This window comes from Dendrobates tinctorius, unplaced genomic scaffold, assembly GCF_039654945.1.
Source record: "Dendrobates tinctorius isolate UK_male_01 unplaced genomic scaffold, ASM3965494v1 ptg000010l, whole genome shotgun sequence".
Taxonomy (NCBI): domain Eukaryota; kingdom Metazoa; phylum Chordata; class Amphibia; order Anura; family Dendrobatidae; genus Dendrobates; species Dendrobates tinctorius.
The window spans coordinates 5891694-5909512 of record NW_027361678.1 but is presented as its reverse complement, the minus strand read 5'-3'; the positions used below and the strand labels follow the sequence as shown (position 1 = coordinate 5909512).

Sequence of the window (17819 nt, the reverse complement as noted above, 5' to 3'; positions counted from 1 at the left end):
GCACCCCACACACAGGATAGTTCAGCAGGGACCCATCCATGCTTTATGCTGAAAAGGTCATAGGGTGCCTTTTGTGGTCCCTGGCTTCGTAACATGAGAGGTGCTGGGGAGGCGGGTGGAGTTAGCTATAAAAGTGAGGGAAAGTGTAGGATTTGGGGGCAGTCAGATGAGGGTCTGAGAGAGAGCAGGCTGACAGCAGGTCAGCCTGAGATGAGCTCAAGGCGGAGGAAGGCAGTCAGAAGAGGCTGAGGACTGGTCTTAGTGGAACGAGCTTCTCAGGGAAAGAAGAGAAGGAGAAAGAGACGTAGACTGGAGACTACAGATTCCATGAGAGAGATAGAACAGATCGGAACGAAGAAGAATAGAAGGATGGTGGGAAGCAGGTTGAGAAAGAGAGAGAACCCTTCCAGTCCAGAGAGCGCAAAGGCCGGGGCCCGGTCCCCGAGGTTGATTGGATCTTTATGTCCGGCAACAGACACCGGAGGAGTAGTGAGCCACTAACGCCTTGCTCCCCTCATAGACTTGGGACACAACAGCAAATGAATAGAGAGCTGGGACGCAGTGAGGAGTCCCCGAAGCAGGCTACAGCTGTCTGTCATACAAGTAAAGACTAGGAACACCTAGAGAGAGGCATTCCAGGGTAACTAAGTACAGGAGTGCTTCGCACCTAAAGGCGCATTGGAGGAGTCGCTCAGTGAAGGTACATATTGGCGGAGTGTGGAAGGGAGAACCCTATCTGGCCTGGAGGTTGGCTGGAGCCCTGACCCGGAGAACATAGTACGGAGGCAGGCGTGTGTGTGAACTGCAAACAGTGAGTAAAGCTTTGGAACCGCACACCCTGGCGTCCTCCAGTTATTCCGGCACAGCTACACCTGGGTAACAACATCTGCACCATCCTGCGCCTCTCCTCATCCATTGCACCTACACTGCCCTGGGACTACAGCTCCACCTGTGGGGAGCTATACCATCTCTGCTGCACCACACCATCAGTCCCAGCGGATCTGTATGCAGCGTTGGCTCAACATCTCACTTGCCAAACACCACGGGTGGCGTCACGAACTATTCCTATAAACTCTAACACCATTAACATCCCCGCCATTGACATTGGGTGCCCAGGGCCACGGACCGGGTCACAGCTGCAGTGACACATCCTCCAGACACCGGCCCGGTACCGAGTACCCCGCTTCCCTGGGTGAGCGAGGGCGACCCAATTGGGTATTATTTTTGCCCTTGGCCGAATTCGCACTGAACAATAGAGCTAGCTCTGCCACTTTGATGTCACCCTTTTTCTGTAATTTTGGGTTTCATCCTCGATTCTCTTCAGGGCAAGTGGAATCTTCGTCCTGCCCAGGTGTGGACACTGTGGTTGAGAGAATGCAGCAGATATGGGACCAAGTGGTGGATAAGTTTTCACTCTCTCAGGCCCAGCGATTTTCCAACTGGCATAGGACCATTGGTCCCCGGTTTAAAGTGGGTGATATGGTTTGGTTGTCGTCTAAGAATATTCCTATGAAGGTTGCATCTCCTAAATTTAAGCCAAGATTTATTGGTCCTTATAAGATTTTGGAAATTCTTAATCCTGTTTCGTTTCGATTGGCTCTTCCAGTCACATTCAAGATCCATAACGTATTTCACAAATCTCTGTTGAAGAGGTTTGTTGAGCCAGTGGTTCCTATGGCGGCACCTCCTGACCCTGTGTTGGTCGAAGGCAATGTGGAATATGAGGTAGAGAAAATATTGGATTCTCGTTTGGTTAGACAGAGACTCCAGTATTTGGTCAAATGGAAGGGTTATGGTCAGGAGGATAATTCTTGGGTCTCTGCCTCCGATATTCATGCCAATAGATTGGTTTGTGCTTTTCACCGGGCCCATCCTGATCGGCCTGGTGGCATGGATGAGGGTTCGGTGACCCCTCCTCAAGGGGGGGGTACTCTTGTGAGTTCATTCTCGGGTTCCCCTTATGAACTCCCTCTGGTGGTGTCGGGAGGTGGTGCGGCTGGTTTGATCGGTTTTCTGTGGCTTAGCTTGTTTTGTTTTTTGTTCTCGGTGACCCATTCATAACACTCCTGATGTCCACGAACAGTCCTCCTCCTCAGGTGGCAGTTCTCTGCCATTTAGATCAGCTTCATTACCTACTGTCACCACTAGAGGGAGCCCGGATGGAGAACTCACGACTCCTCTGTCAACACAGCCAGCTCCACCACCCTCACCAGAAGCCAGAGGTAAACCAGAAAATGAGTTCACAACAGTGCAGAGTGTTCACAGTGTGGCAGATCTTAAATAGGACAAGCAGGGTCTCCGGCGTGTCACTTCACTCACCCGTGCTGTGGTCGTTCCCCCCTTCTTCTTGCTCTGCTTGCTTCCAGCCGGGCTTCCAGCCATGTCCATAGGGCATGCGCACGCGCTCCTGCCCTCTTAAAGGGCCAGCGTGTGCACTTGCTATTTCCACTCCAGCCCATGGCTGAGAGGCATTATGTATATATATTGCTTCCTCCCCACTGGGGAGGTGCCTGAGCAACCTTCCTGTTTGCTGTCTATGTTGTGTAAGGTTGCATACCAGTCCCTGTTGCGCTCTGGTGCAAATCCCTGCCTGCTGCACTCTGACACAAACTCTGCTCTGCCTGCTGCACTCTGATACCAACTCTGCCTGCTGCACTCTGGTGCGAACTCTGCCTGCTACACTCTGGTGCGATCTCTGTCTCCTGCACTCTGGTGCAAACTCTGTCTGCTGCATTCTAAGGCCTCTTTCACACATCAGGTTTTCGCCGTCAGGCGCGATCCGGCGCTTTTGACAGAAACCGGATCCGGCGAAATGCAATGCCGGATCCGGTTTCCCCCCCATTGACTTGCATTTGCGCCGGATCGCGCCGGATGGCCATGCGTTTCATCCGGTTTTCGCCGGATCCGGCAATGTGTCGCGATCCGGCGTCTGGAAAAAACGGCTACTGTAACGTTTTTTGTCTCCGGCGAAAAAGCCGGACACGCCGGATCCGGCGCGTCCGGCTTTTTCACACAATGAAAGCCTATGAGCGCTGCAATGCGCCTGATCCGGCGAAAGCCGGATCCGGTTGCCGGATCCGGTTTTTTTGGTCTGAGCATGCTCAGTAGCTCTGCCCACAAGACATATATAAAAGCAAGACAGTGGGACCCACAGCCACACCCAACATGCCACCCAAGAAAGCAACCAAGCGCAGCAGGAGAAGGCAGGAGACCACTGCAGCACCATCAGCACCACCACCACCCCAAATGGAGCAGCAAATGGAACATGCTGAGGAGGGGAGGCCAGCAGCAGATGAGAGACGGTAATTATCAAATCCCCCATTCCTCTAAACTAGGGCTATTGAATATCAAGATATTCATTGGCCCTTTGTTTCTCTTTATTCAACAGCCGCCCAATAGATGCAGCAGCAGCAGCAGCAATGGCAGCAGCTGGAACACCACCCACAGGCATGGAGTGTGGCCACCAGGAAGACAGCACATCATCTTCTGGGAGCCCTCCCTCGCATCGTCAGCGTTTGACGGTAAGTTTTTATTTCCAAAATCCATCATCTCTGTAATATATGTCTATTCATTGCCTTTTATTTCAAAACAGGATTCACAAGATGAAGAGGAGCTCCCAGAAGAAGAAGGAAGGGGTGGACAGACACTTGGAGTGGGCTCACAATTGGTAAGTTTTTTGCATCAAACACAACATCACACTACACACAACACATAGAAAACAATGTTCTGCAGACCACACACAGCAAACAAATGCCTACATCCAAAGACATAACATTTTTTGTTTTCTTCTCTAGTCTTCCCAATCTGGTGCTCGGCCAAGAGGTCCTCGCAGTGCCTCCCAGGGTCGTCGGCGACAGCAACGCGGCGGTCACCAGCGTGTAAGTATAAATATTTTTGCTTTGTTTTTTTGCACTTTTTATTTCATTTCTTTTGTGGAGGCTAATTATGTTATTTTTGTCTTTTTCTTTAACAGCCTTCACAGCGTGCTCCCGACTCTGACGGTGAGGATGGAGGACTCGATGTGGACCACCTCATCGATCTCGTCAGAGAAAGGGAGCCGCTCTGGAATATGGCTGACCGCCGCCACGCTGACCTTATCGTTACCCGACGACTCTGGGAGGAAATCTGTTCGCTCCTTGTGGGCCGCTGGGAGGACCTCGATGTTCGGGCCCAGATTAAAGAGCGTAAGTATATACAGTACCGGTTGCTTGATGTAAACCAGTGTTTCCCGAACTCCAGTCCTCGTGGTCCCCACGGATCATGTGTTCAGGATTTCTATTTACTATGGAAATCCTGAAAACATGACCCCTGGGGACCATGAGGACTGGAGTTTGTGAAACACTGATGTTGTATACTAACCACTCCTTTCTCGTTTCAGGGAACAGAATTGTGAATCGGTGGCGGTCTGTGAGGGATCGTTTCAAGAAGGAGTTCAATAAAGAGATGCGAGCCCCGAGTGGATCTGGAGGACGCAGGAGCAAGTACAAGTACGCACAAGCCCTGTCGTTCCTCCAGGAAACAATGGTCACTAGAAGGTAAATATTACACACCACATGTGAAAAAAAATGTTAGATGTAACTTTTTTTTTTCAGCCAGGGCCATACCATGTCAGTATTTTAATTGTTTTTTTTTTTTCTTTATTCCACAGCACGGTGAGCAGCACTCGGGAGCCTGCACGATTGGACCCTTCTGAGGCGATCCCTGAGGAGACCGGCACCGAGGGACACTTCGACCGCCCCGGTACATCTGCACCTTCCCAGCCTTCCCACACATTCGACCCATCTGTCCCATCCACCAGCACAGGAGCATCGTGGCCGCCTACATTACATGAAGCTGCTGGTGAGGAGATCGCTTTCCCTTTACCCCACCCTTCTGCCCCTGCCACCTCTAGTACACCTGCGGGTACTGGGCGGCAGCGGCAGAGGGGTCAGGAAAAGAGTTATGCGCCAGAGTTCTTGCATCTGAATGCATCTTTCCAGAACTGTCTAAAAGTCTTGTCAGAGCAAATCTCCGCAGGCTTTCAGCAGATCAACTCCAGCATTCTGGAGGTGAAGACACCTCTGCAAACCATGCATTCAGAAGCAAGATCTTCGCCAAACCACACCTTTTTCAGGTCTGTTGTGGAGCGCATGGCAACACTATCTCCTACCCAGCAGATGCATGTAATGCATTCGTGCCACGGTGCTCTACAGCAGGTTACATCCCAACCTCCACCTCCCACCACTGTAGTTCCTCCACCTGCACCCCCTCCAGCCACTTTCCATCCTCCCCCTCCTATTACATCTGCACCCCCTCCAGCCACTTTCCATCCTCCCCCTCCTATTACATCTGCACCCCCTCCAGCCACTTTCCATCCTCCCCCTCCTATTACATACCAGCAACCTCACCAGTACCAGCAACCTTCCCAGTACCAGCAACCTCCCCAGTACCAGACATCTCCCCACTTCCAGCAACCTGTCCCGTACCAAACTCCTTCCCCGTACCAAACTCCTTCCCCGTACCAAACTCCTTCCCCATACAACTTTCCATCAACATCATCTGCTCCTACAGTCCCTGCCCAACCCTCCACTCCACCGCCCACCACCTCTTCTGCCTCCCACATGTCCACCCATTCTGTAGCTTTTTCCACACCATCACCTCTAACTGTACCTTCCCCACCACGATCCCAGTCCTCTCTCCACACTCCCATTGTCGAAGTGTCCCGCAGCCCCTCCAGCAGTATTTCCACCCCACACTACACCGAGTTATAATGTTTTTTTTGTAATAAAAATGCCCATTTGGTTGGTTTCAAACCTTTATTAAAAAAGTTTTTTTAACTTTAAAAACAGTTTACACAAAAAACAATATTTTAATAAAAGTTAAATTATTGTTTACACTGGTTGTCTGTCATTTCTTTCTGCGGCGAAATATGTTTAAAAAAAAGGTTAAATACAGGGTATTTAAAAGGTAAAAAGGTATTCAAAACCAGGTATATAACTGTGGGTAAATTTTAGCTTTTTGCCACAGTTGTGTTCCTGGTTGTGTTTGAAGCAAAGTATTTCACCTGAAAAGTTGTGTTTATTGTTGGTGATTTCCTAACAATGAACACAACTTTTGTTAAAAGGTGAAATACTTTGCATAAAACACAACCAAGGAACACACCTGTGGCCTAAAGCTAAAAATAGTAGACCATGACAAGATAGCCTACTTTGGTTGGCAAAGGTATATACTGTTGGTCCAGAAGGTACACAAGTTTGGTTAGGGCACAAATCTTTCACACTCTGTCATCCTGCCAGTGTACTCTGCCTTGAGGTGACATAAAGTATAGTGCAAAATTGTCCCTCATTACTGAAACCGTCACAGAACTTCTAGTGGTAATATTTCCAATGACAACATCCATCTTCGCCAGTAACTTGCTCTTCTCTCCAACCTGCACTTTCTCCTCTACAACCTGTCAAAGAAGGGCTGTAGGAACATGCTATATATAGTTTTCCAGTAGCCAATCCCGTTCGGAAGGCCACAAGGGTCAATTTTAAAAACCAGATCCGGCGTAATCCGTCGAAAAACGGATAGAAAAACGGATGAACCGGATGAGACGGATCCGGTTTTGTCTGTCAAGAACAAGACGGATCCGGCAGAAAAACGGATCCAGCACATCAGGTTTTACAAAACATTTGCCGGATCCGGCATTCCGGCACGACGCCGGATCGCGCCTGACGCCGAAAACCTGATGTGTGAAAGTAGCCTAATACAAACTCTGCCTGCTGCTCCATCCAGTCTGTCCCCTGGGTCCAGCAGCTGTGCGTCCGTTGGTCTGCCCTGAAGTGGCACCTGGTGTTCAACGGGAGCCAAGTCTATCCTTACCATCAGAGGCTCTAGTGAACAGTCAGGTGCTCGCTTAGTCACACCCCTCCAGGCTCTCCACGGTCCATGGCACAGTGGTTCTACAAACCACGTCCGTGACAGTTTGTTCAGACCATGGACCCCGCTGGACCCCAGATCATGCCTGTTTGAACCATGTACAGAAAGACACACAGGAAGAGCTGTCCATACAGTTGCAGTCCATAACCACCAAGGTGGAGGCCTTAAACATCTCTCCAGAGCTCTCACATGTTGAAGCAACAGTGACTTCTCCGGAGACTTTCCAGACAGTTTGCTTAGTTCGAGATCCATGTTCCCCACTTGCAGCTCCACCACGCTTTGAAGGCAATCCGAAGCTGTGCCGCGGGTTCATCAATCAGTGCTGGCTACCCTTTCAACTCCTTCCTCATCACTTCTTGTCATATCAAACAAAGGTGGCAGTTCTTATGTCACATCTTGGAGGTGAGGCCGTGACATGGTTGAATCCATTATGGGAGAGAGAGGACCCTATCATCTCCAATTTGTCCGTATTCTTGGAAGCCTTTCGCAAAGTATTCGAGGAAACCCGTGTGAACCAACTCTGCAGCTTCCGCTCTTCTTTGCTTATGCCAGTCCAACTCGTCTATGGGACAATATGCGGTACGCTTCCGTACTCTGGCGTCCTAGCTCGGTTGGAATAATGAAGCATTGGTGGCAACATTCTGGGAGGGCCTCTCTGGAAACATGAGGATGAGCTAGCTGGTCGATACTTACCAACTTCCTTCGATGACCTAATCTCCCTCGCCATCCTTCCTTTCCGTGAGCATGCCTGTGAGGTGGCACGTGAAAGAGGACCGCAGCGCCTGACTCCATCTTTTCAAAGGCCACTTGTTCCTTTGCCCTCCCTTGTCGAGGACTCATCTGAACCCATGCAGATCGACCACCTTGTCGTTGCTAGACAGTGACTGAGGGATCGACACGCTAAAGGCCAGTGCCTATGTTGTGGAGACATGGGTCACTCCATTTGAGTCTATCCAGTAAAGCCGGAGAAGCTCCGGCATCTAGGGTCGGTAGGAGGACCTCCCTAGATGGAAAAGACATCTCCCTACCCCTGACCCTTACTGTGGCCATGACAACCGGTGAATCTCAGTTTGTTGAGTCGGCATATTCAGATTCCGGGGCAGTTGGAAATTTTATCCTCCAAGCTGTAGTGGATCGGTTCCAAATCCCAGTTCATCCGCTCAAGATCCCCCTGGCAATAACATCTGTCTATGGGAGAGCTCTTCGGGAGACGGTTCGTCTGGCTACTGAGCCGCTTGAGGTCCGTGTTGGGATGCTTCATACTGAGAGGACTGTCTTCTATATTATTTCCCACATGATTCACACCTTTCTCTTAGGCCTACCATGGCTACAACAGCACGACAAGAAGGAATCAGAGACTTTGCCACCTCACAGGCCGCATGACTGCCCTATCGACTTAATTCCCTGATCTACACCTCCTAGAGGCCCTAGAGGCCAAAGTTACCCTCTGTCCCCAGCTGAGACTCAAGCTATGTCGGACCACATTCAGGAGCATTTGGCCAGGGGGTTCATTCAGAAGTCCTCCTCTCCTGCTGGGGCTGGGTTTTTCTTAGTTAAAAAGAAGAACGGATCACTCCGACCCTGTATATGTATACACTATCGGGGCATCAACCAGATCACGGTAAAAAATAAATACCCTATCCCATTTATCCCTGAGTTGTTTGACCGATTAAGAGGTGCCAGGATCTTTACCAAATTAGATTTAAGGGGTGCCTACAATCTAGTCCGCATTTGCTGGGGAGATGAATGGAAGACGGCTTTCAACACCAGGGATGGACATTACAAATACAGAGTGATGCCCTACAGCCTCAGTCATGCACCGGCAGTTTTTAAGAGTTTGTCAATGATATCTTCCAAGGACCTGCTTTATTCCTGCGTGGTTCTGTATCTAGACGATATTCTGGTATTTTCCACCAGATCTGGCCTCCCACACACGAGCAATTCAGCAAGTTATTCAACATCTAAGGAAGAATCGACTCTGCGCCAAGTACAAGAAATGCGTTTTTGAATAGTCCTCCCTTCCCTTCTTGGGTTACATTATTTCAGATACCGGACTCAGGATGGATCCTGAGAAAGTCTCTTCCATCCTTAAAAGGCCACTGCCCGTTGGAGTCAAAGCCATCCAGAGATTCCTTGGTGTTGCTAACTATTATTCCTCACTTCTTCACTCTGACCGCTTCTATCTTTGCTTTAACCCGAAAAGGAGCAGACCCTAAGAACTGGTCCTCCGAGGCTGAGGAGGCCTTCCGCTCTCTTAAAACGGTCCTTTTCTACTGCTCCTGTTCTGCATCATCTAAATTTGAGCAAACGGTTCTTCCTAGAGGTAGAAGCATCCTCGTTAGGGGCTGGAGCTGTGCTCACTCAGAAATCTTCCTCGGGTCGCTCAGTGTCCAGCGGTTTCTTCTCAAAGGCCTTCTCTGCTCCAGAACGTAACTAACTACTCCATTGGTTACTCGCCATTAAGATAGCTTTGGAGGAGTGGCGTTATCTGCTGGAGGGCACAGCTTATCCAGTGGTTATCTTCACTGAACATAAGAACCTGGCGTACCTCCAGTCTACCCAAAGACTTAATCCACACCAAGCCAGGTGGTCTTTGTTTTTTGCCCGCTTTAACTTTTTGTTGCATTTCAGGTCTGGTGACAAGAGAGTCCGAGACGATGCCCTCTCTCGTTCTTTCCTGTCCGGGGACCAAGAGGAGGATTCTCAATTTATCATCGAACCATCCAAGATGGTCACTGTCGCTCCAGTCAGTCTGTCGCAAATTCCCCCAGGAAAGACCCTTGGAGCTGAATCCAAGGACACGCGGGACAAAGGAAGTCACAATTGATTTCTCGATGCTACTGGTAGCATGTGTGGATCACCCCCAGGGCAGGTGTGGGGATTACTCGGTACCGGGTCAGTGTCTTAAAGGGTAAGTGTCGCAGTGGCAGTGACCCTGACTGTGGCCCTGGGTGTCCATGTAACAATAGGTGGAATGGAATAAAGTTTATAGGTAGTGTAAGGTAGCGCTGTCATTCAAGATTGGGGACACTCGCTTGGCAGCCAATAAATCACATACGGCACAGGTTTTCCATAAAACAGGCACAGTCCATGCAGTTTATTTAGGCATCATAAACCATGACCAGCAACATAAAGTTCATATTAACAGCATAGCGTCCATGACAGAGCTTCACTCTGTTATTCCTGTGGTCACACAGGCTGTGCCATGTCCAGCACACAGGCTCTCTTAGCCTCACTGTTATATCCCCTCTCTGGGTTTACCTCATGGCTGCTTCACCACGCTGCAGACGTTCATTCCCTCCAGGGAACTATCAGGCACGTGCAGCCATTAGCACAGCGTTCACTTGCTGTCAGGAAGACAGCCCCATCTCTCTCAGACGGGACCTTCCAAAACGGACCAACCAGGTCCCAGCATTCACTTCATGTGACCTACCCTGGCCACCTTATATGGTCTGTAGCTACGCCCACCGGGTCACATGGCTATGACCTCATCACAGGTCCTTCAACCACTCATACACACTTTACAATAGCGTTCTTAAACACACCCCCAGGGTGGGTTTGTAGGTAACTGGTTCCGCCCCTCTCACCAGCTACCTGGAGACTTTTCTCTGACATATTGGAATGAAAGATCAGTTCTGCTGATCAGCACATAAGCAAGCCTCCATTCCAAGGCCACCCACCTTGAGATACATAACAAGCCATTAGCACCCTGCTCCTGTTACCACTCTGGACAAGGCTATCCATTTGTCCTGGGACACCCACACAGCGCTCACTAGCGGACACAGTGGTCACTACACCACAGTAGATAGTCCGTGATGCCACCTGTGGTATCTGGTCAGAGGTGACCAGGGCTGCGGTGCAGATCCTCTGGGACCGATGGTGTGGTGCAGCAAAGATGTAATAGCTCTCCACAGGCAGAGCTGTAGTCCCAGGGCAGTAGTAGATGGTGTTGATCTGAAGTACTTGTAGTTCTGAATTACACTCAAGTTCCTCTTTCTTGATGTTACTTATAACTCCACTCGTATGACAGGCAGCAGTAACCTGCTTCAGGGACTCCATACAATCATGTCCCGGCTCACGTTGCTGCTATGTCTTCGAGTCTTAGGTGGAAATAAAGTGGTCACAACTTCTATTCCTACGATTTCTGCTGTAGGATCATTAGTATCACACACAACCTCGGATACCGGCACCCGGCCTTGGCGCATTAAACTTAGGAAAGGGCTCTGCTCTAGCAATCCCCAGTCTCTCTCCTCCTCACGTTCCATTCTTATCTATCTTCCTTCTGAACAACTGATCCTTCTTTCTTCCTCCTTCCTTGCCAGCAGCTCCAGCTCACAGGAGGTTGCTGCAACTACGTCCTTTCCCTCCTTCACCAGTGGGGAACTGTCTTTCTCCCCTTCTATGGGGAATCTGACTGCAGAGATGTCCTCTCTCCGCTTACCCCTGTGGGGAATGGACCTAACTTCCTGTCAGCTTTCCCCTCTAGTATAATCTAAGCTCCACCCACCACCCAGCACCCTTCATGAACCAAAGCAGCTGCCATAAAGGTGCTTTGCTGTTCTAAGGTGTCTGTGCTGGATGTAGGTGCTGGAGTCTGGTCAGGTGTTAACATCTTACCTGGAGAGTGGGATACTACACCTCAGGAGGAGGTGCAGTACCTCTGGGTCAACTGAACCCTCAGGGGCGCCACATGTGCACTTGCTATTTCCACTCTGATGCAGACCCTGCCTGCTGAACTCTGATGCAAATCCTGCCTGCTGCACTCTGGTGCAAATCCCACCTGCTGCATTCTGATGCAGACTCTGCCTGTTGCACTCTGATACAAACTCTGCCTGCTGCACTCTGATACAATCTCTGCTGCACTCTGATACAAACTCTGCCTGCTGCAGTCTGACACAATCTCTGCCTGCTGCTCCATCCAGTCTGTCCTCTGGAACCAGCGGCTGCTGCGCGTCCGTTGGTCTGCCCTGGAGTGGCACCTAGCATTCTTCGGGAGCCAAGTCTAACCTCACCATCAGAGGCTCTAGTGAACAGTCAGGTGCTCGCTAAGGCTGGTTTCACATTCGCGTTAAAACGACGCTGCGCACTGCGTCGTTAAGCCCCGCCCCGATCCGGCTCCATGCCCGCCCCATCCGGGATCACCGCCTACTTTCGCATTTGCACGCATGCGATCGTCGCACCCTATCTTTAGCATAGGGTGCGCAGATCATGCGCTGCCAGTGTGAAAGTAGCGTGCTGCGCACTTTTGACGGTGCGCCGTGCACGCCGAAGTGCAACATGCTGCATTTTGGCGCGCACGGCGCACCGTCAAAAGTGCGCAGCACGCTGCTTTCACACTGGCAGCGCATGATCTGCGCACCCTATGCTAAAGATAGGGTGCGCCGATCGCATGCGTGCAAATGCAAAAGTAGGCGGTGATCCCGGATGGGGCGGGCAGGGAGCCGGATCGGGGCGGGGCTTAACGACGCAGTGCGCAGCGTCGTTTTAACGCGAATGTGAAACCAGCCTTAGTCACACCCCTCCAGGCTCTCCATGGTTCGTGGCACAGTGATTCTACAAATCACATCAGTGACAAGCACATATGTCGTTCCAGACTTGCCTGAACAGATTGCAATCCTTTTTCCCAGATCAAACTTCATATACAGAAAAAAACAATCCTACAAGTCTTGGTATCTCCTTCAGCCTGAGCTCCAGTAGCATTCTTCGGGAGCCAAGTCTAACCTCAGAATCAGAGGCTCTAGTGAACAGTCAGGTGCTCGCTTAGTCACACCCCTCCAGGCTCTCCATGGTTCGTGGCACAGTGGTTCTACAAACCACATCCGTGACAAGCACATATGTCGTTCCAGACTTGCCTGAACAGATTGCAATCCTTTTTCCCAGATCAAACTTCATATACAGAAAAAAACAATCCTACAAGTCTTGGTATCTCCTTCAGCCTGAGCTCCAGTAGCTTCCAGCGTCAAACAGAAGTGTTCAACTCCAGGCACAGTTCACAATGAACAGGCTGCAGCTTCCACACATAATTCTGCAGCTCCAATACACAGACTGCTCACCTTTCCTAGCTGACCCATGTAGTCCCCATTCAGAGAGAGACTTTGGCATGTCTCTTTCTCCATTACAGCTCACATTTTGGCTGGTCACTTACCAACAGCACTCTTCACTCTGCTTCATCCAGTAGTCTGACTCCCCTTAATGATCACAGGCCTTGGTTCTAGTAAAAAGCTAAGCAGGTGCATCTAATTAAATCCTGCAGAGCTATTACTTAACCCTGTCCTACCTGGCTTTGCGGACCCCATACAGAGAAAGGCGAGAACAATATATGAGCCATTTGCAGTCCTTATTATAATGCCTAACTCCACGTGCTTTGGAGGTGGTAGTGGCCCCCTTTGCCCCTTAGGCTATTGTGTGGCTTCACAGGTTGCACAAATGGTATGTCTGCCCCTGACTGGAGTACATTGGCAGCCAAAAGATGCACCAAATTCATTAGGAGGCATATGACTATTATTCTGCTGCGTCTTACTAGAGTTAATTCTAGATTGATACTGATGTTTAGAACATCAGTTTTGATGAATTTCCTCTGCAGGGTACATTTACACAAGTTGTATTTTACTGCGTGGTTTGGCAAAATATTAATTTACCATGTGGGCATTCACGAATGAAACACATTTTATATTTTTCATCTGTAAAAACTGAATGACCAATAATAAAGCGCCTGCAATGTCAGAGCGGACATGCGGGGCCATGGATTCAAGTCAGACAGCGCATGTTCTGAGCAAGCGATTGCTAAGTGGCAGTGCACGGCAAGTTGATTGAGGGGGGCTCATTGAGGTACAGAGCCCATGGTCGCTCCAAAGGTGCACTGAAGAGCCCTCATTTACATAAGAAATAACACTGTCTTTCTAAGTGAAAAAGTAAAACCTATACTGCCAGTATGAGCTTTAAAAGGGTCAAATCCCCGATAGGACTGTACAAGTAGTGTAAATCGCTTTTTGGGGGATAGATTTCCTTTAATAGGAACAATAATTTCCAGACCATCTTGATGTTATTTTTAATGTTTTTAGTGGCCACATCCCCTACATGTGGTTATAATTGTGTTTTGGGGAGACCGACTCCCTTTCAGTGTCACTAACAAAGCCAAATAATCCTAAAAAGTGCCTAGTACGTGTAGTCAATCACCACCGTTATACTTGCCATGTACTTAAAAATCTTTACCTCTGATTTTTCTTACATTATTTATGACACTGAATAAATTTTATTTAGCACAGCCGTAAAACCCACACTTCATCATTAGACTTCAGAATAGCGTCTGCTGAGGAGATGCAGATTTAACTTGCAAATTATTTCATTTCCCTTGTATCATGGTAAAATAAAATATAACTTGTTACTAAATATATCTTTAGATGGTCTTTTCCACAATGGAGATATACTGTTTTACGGGGACCCCACCAATCACTAGGAAGGGGATCCAAAGCTTCTTGTTGCTCCTCACTGCATGACTGCAGTAAAAAGGACTTTAAGTAGAGTGATGGTCAAGCATGTGTCGGCGAAAATTAGCCCCCCACCCGGCCACATAGATCTGCCATTACCCACCATGATCTCTTTTAAGTCTTGCTCCCTATAGCTGTTGCTGATGAGTTGCACCCACAAAGGGTATGTTCACACGACGTCCTTTTGGATGCATGTATACGTGCTGAGTTATTAAGAAGTGTGGTAAAGTCACTGATAAAGTGCTGGAGGGGAGATAAGTTTCACTACGCTTAATGGCATCAGTGATATAAAACCCAAAATTGTTCCCTTCAGCACAATAAGTGTGGTGAGTGATTAACTAATTTGTGTAATGGACTGGCTTTTATGTGTGGTCATCCATAGAGCGGGTGGGAGGATGTTCACCCCAGGGTGTGGTCTGGGGCTTAAATAGCTGGACTGCAGAGGCAGTCTTGGTTCAACAGGGTTGGAGAGAGGATCTCAAGTGGTTTGTGTCTTGAGGAAAGACTGAACCTGTGTTGCTCTAGAGCAGGCCGCTTCTTGCAATTGTATGGACTGTGTCGTAGCATTTTTTTCTTTGTATTCCTGCTTTGCCCCAAAGAGCAGTATTAATTTTTCCCCTCATGTTGGTTCATGCTGTCTGTCTAATAAACAAACAGAAGATTTAAAGAGACAGTGTTCCTGCTACCGTACCTTCTGTTCTCCATTAAAGAAGTCCCACAGGCCTCTACGAGGTTCTCTCCATGCAAGCTGCTATACGAACAGCCCCCTTGGAGACTTCTGGACATTGCCAAGGAGACCTGGGAAGCGGAGGTAACGCCCCACTAAAGTGTTATCGAACATGTGGCCCAAATACAGCACAGAATCACGAGCGTGATGCCGATTGTGAGGGAGAGCCTCTTTCAAGCACAAGAGGCCCAGGCAAAGGTCTACAATTGGTTGACAAGACTGAGACATTTCAGCCCTGGAGACTGGGTGTTGGTGCTGATCCCCACCAGGGCTGCCACTAGGAATTTCGGGGCCCCATACTGGCAAAATATATGGGGCCCCCCTTGAGACTCCACCCAGGCTCCACCCCCAGTTCCGCCTCCACCCTAGCTCCTCCTCCACCACACAAACCTTCCAAAATCCCTCCGACCTTTCACTTCTAAGCTACTGGATTATCCTGAGCACTGCTGCCTTATGCTATCATTGGGCATTTTGTTTTTCAGCAGGTCAGGATCATCCAGTAGCTTATATATACATTGCTACTGTGGAGTCGAAGGGGGACGGGGAAGGAATCATTATACAATCATTCCTTCCCCCTCCCCCTTCGACTCCCAATAGCAATGTATATATACGGTAAGTACAATCACATACTGAAATGGTGGACAAACGAATACATGGACTTGTTACTTACTCACACAGCCGCTGTTGCCGCCGAGCCCACCACCCAGTCAAGAGGAATCTAATGGTTGTCTCAGCCTGCTCACCGCTGCCGCCTCAGCCTGCCCACCAAATGAATGAAAAGTGTATATTATTGCACATATAATCACTGATTATACACTACAAAAAAAATCTTTATTGGTAATTAGTAAAAACTGATAAATTATAGAACGTAAATACACCTCAAAACGTAACTGTAAGTGATTATGTAAAAAAAATAATAAAACAGGAGTCAAGAGTAAAGGGCTGATCACCCATTTAGTTTACTAACTTTCATACAGTCATAATTCAAAAACTCTTTAGGGTATGTTCCCACGATCAGTAAATGCTACGGTAAAGTAGACACCTTAAGGAACTTATCTAGATGTGCGGTGAGCACTTTGAACCCCCAAGTGCTTGACAGTTTTTATAATTTAGAGCCATAAAAATCAAAAATCTAATTTTATTTTCAAAAAAATGATCTTTTCACACCCAAAGTTTGTTTTTCCCAAGTGTAACATGAGAAATTGGACCCTAACAGTAGTTGTGCAATTTGTCCTGAGTAGGCTGATACCCCATATAGGACTACGGGCTGAGCTGTAGGTGGAGACAGTCAACATGCTGGTACTAGTCAGCACAGTTTATGCTGACTGAAAGGATAGGACTACAGGTTGAGCTGCAGGTGGAGACAGTCAACATGATGTGGGTACTGGTCTCAGCACAGTGTGTGCTGACTAAAAGCATAGGACTACAGGCTGTGCTGCGGTGGAGACAGTCAACATGCTGGTACTGTGCATGTGCCACACAGTCTGTGCTGACGAAAAGGATAGGACTAAGGGCTGAGCTGCAGGTGGAGACAGTCAACATGCTGGTACTGTGCATGTGCAGCACAGTCTGTGCTGACGAAAAGGACAGGACAACGGGCTGAGCTGCAGGTGGAGACAGTCAACAATGTGCCTACTAATCATGGACGCTGGAGATTTGTCCCCCTGGGCCCTAGCTCACCCCATCAGCCCCCTGGCTCACTCCATCATCAGCCGGGCCTCCTAGCTACCCCCCCATGAACAACCGGGCCCCTGGGTCCCCGCAGGACCCCCTGGTTCCCCAGGACCCCACAGGATCCCCATAGGACCCCCTGGCTCCGCAGGACCCCACAGGATCCCCACAAGACCCCCTGGCTCCCCAGGACTCCACAGGATCCCCACAGGACCCCCTGGCTCCCCAGGACTCCACAGGATCCCCACAGGACCCCGTGGCTCCCCAGGACCCCACAGAATCCCCACAAACAGCCGGGTGGGCCCCCGGGTCCCCCACGAACAGCCGGGCAGGCCCCTGGGTCCCCCACGAACAGCCAGGCGGGTCCCCCACCTTCAGCCACCCAGGCCCCTGGGTCCCCCACACCCCACCATCAGCCACCCAGGCCCCTGGGTCCCCCACAGGACCCCAATGTCCCTCATGATCAGACAGCAACTGTCCGGCCTTGCCGGGGCCCCCAGACTCCCCCCCCCCATGATCACAACAACCATCCCCGGGCCCCCAGACTCCCCATGATCAGCACAGCCAGGGCCCCTGACACAGACAGACATAAAAAGAATATTCACTTACCTGCTCGCTCACCGTCCACCGCACCATCAGACCGTCGTCCATGGACCGACGTCTTCTGCTCTGCTGCAGCCGCTCGCCTCCCAGTCCCACGCCGACGCCATGTGCACACTGCTCTTCTGCTTGCTCAGGAATGAGGAAGTGAAGAGCAGCGTGTGACGTGAGCCGGGGGCGGTGCTGGAGTGGACCATGGTGCACTGGGGGTGGGGGAGAGAAGAGGAGGAGCCAAGCGCTGGCCGGACCTTCCCTGCTGTCTGTCACAGTGAGTGAATGTAACACCACAGGCAGAGCAGGATGAGGGGGAGGACAGGGGGCCCCGAACCGCTGAAAAAATTGTAGGGGGGCCCGGCCGGGACCCAAGCAGCGAGCGCGGACCAGGCTGCAGCGCCCAGCTTGCTCAGGCGCCGCCGCGGCCGCCGGGCCCGGGC

The 17819-nt window shown here is 50.0% G+C and overlaps 1 long non-coding RNA gene across 1 annotated transcript in view; it reads right to left on the bottom strand.

The window, feature by feature from the left end:
- LOC141097880 (uncharacterized) overlaps window positions 1–17583 on the bottom strand; it is a 45668-nt gene extending 28085 nt beyond the window's left edge. The window contains exons 1-2 of the long non-coding RNA XR_012234075.1: window positions 17395–17583; window positions 15785–15872 (exon numbers count right to left, since the gene is read on the bottom strand). This is a non-coding gene — a long non-coding RNA (uncharacterized lncRNA). The remainder of the gene's footprint in view (window positions 1–15784; window positions 15873–17394) is intronic.
- Between the last annotated feature and the right edge of the window lie 236 nt (window positions 17584–17819).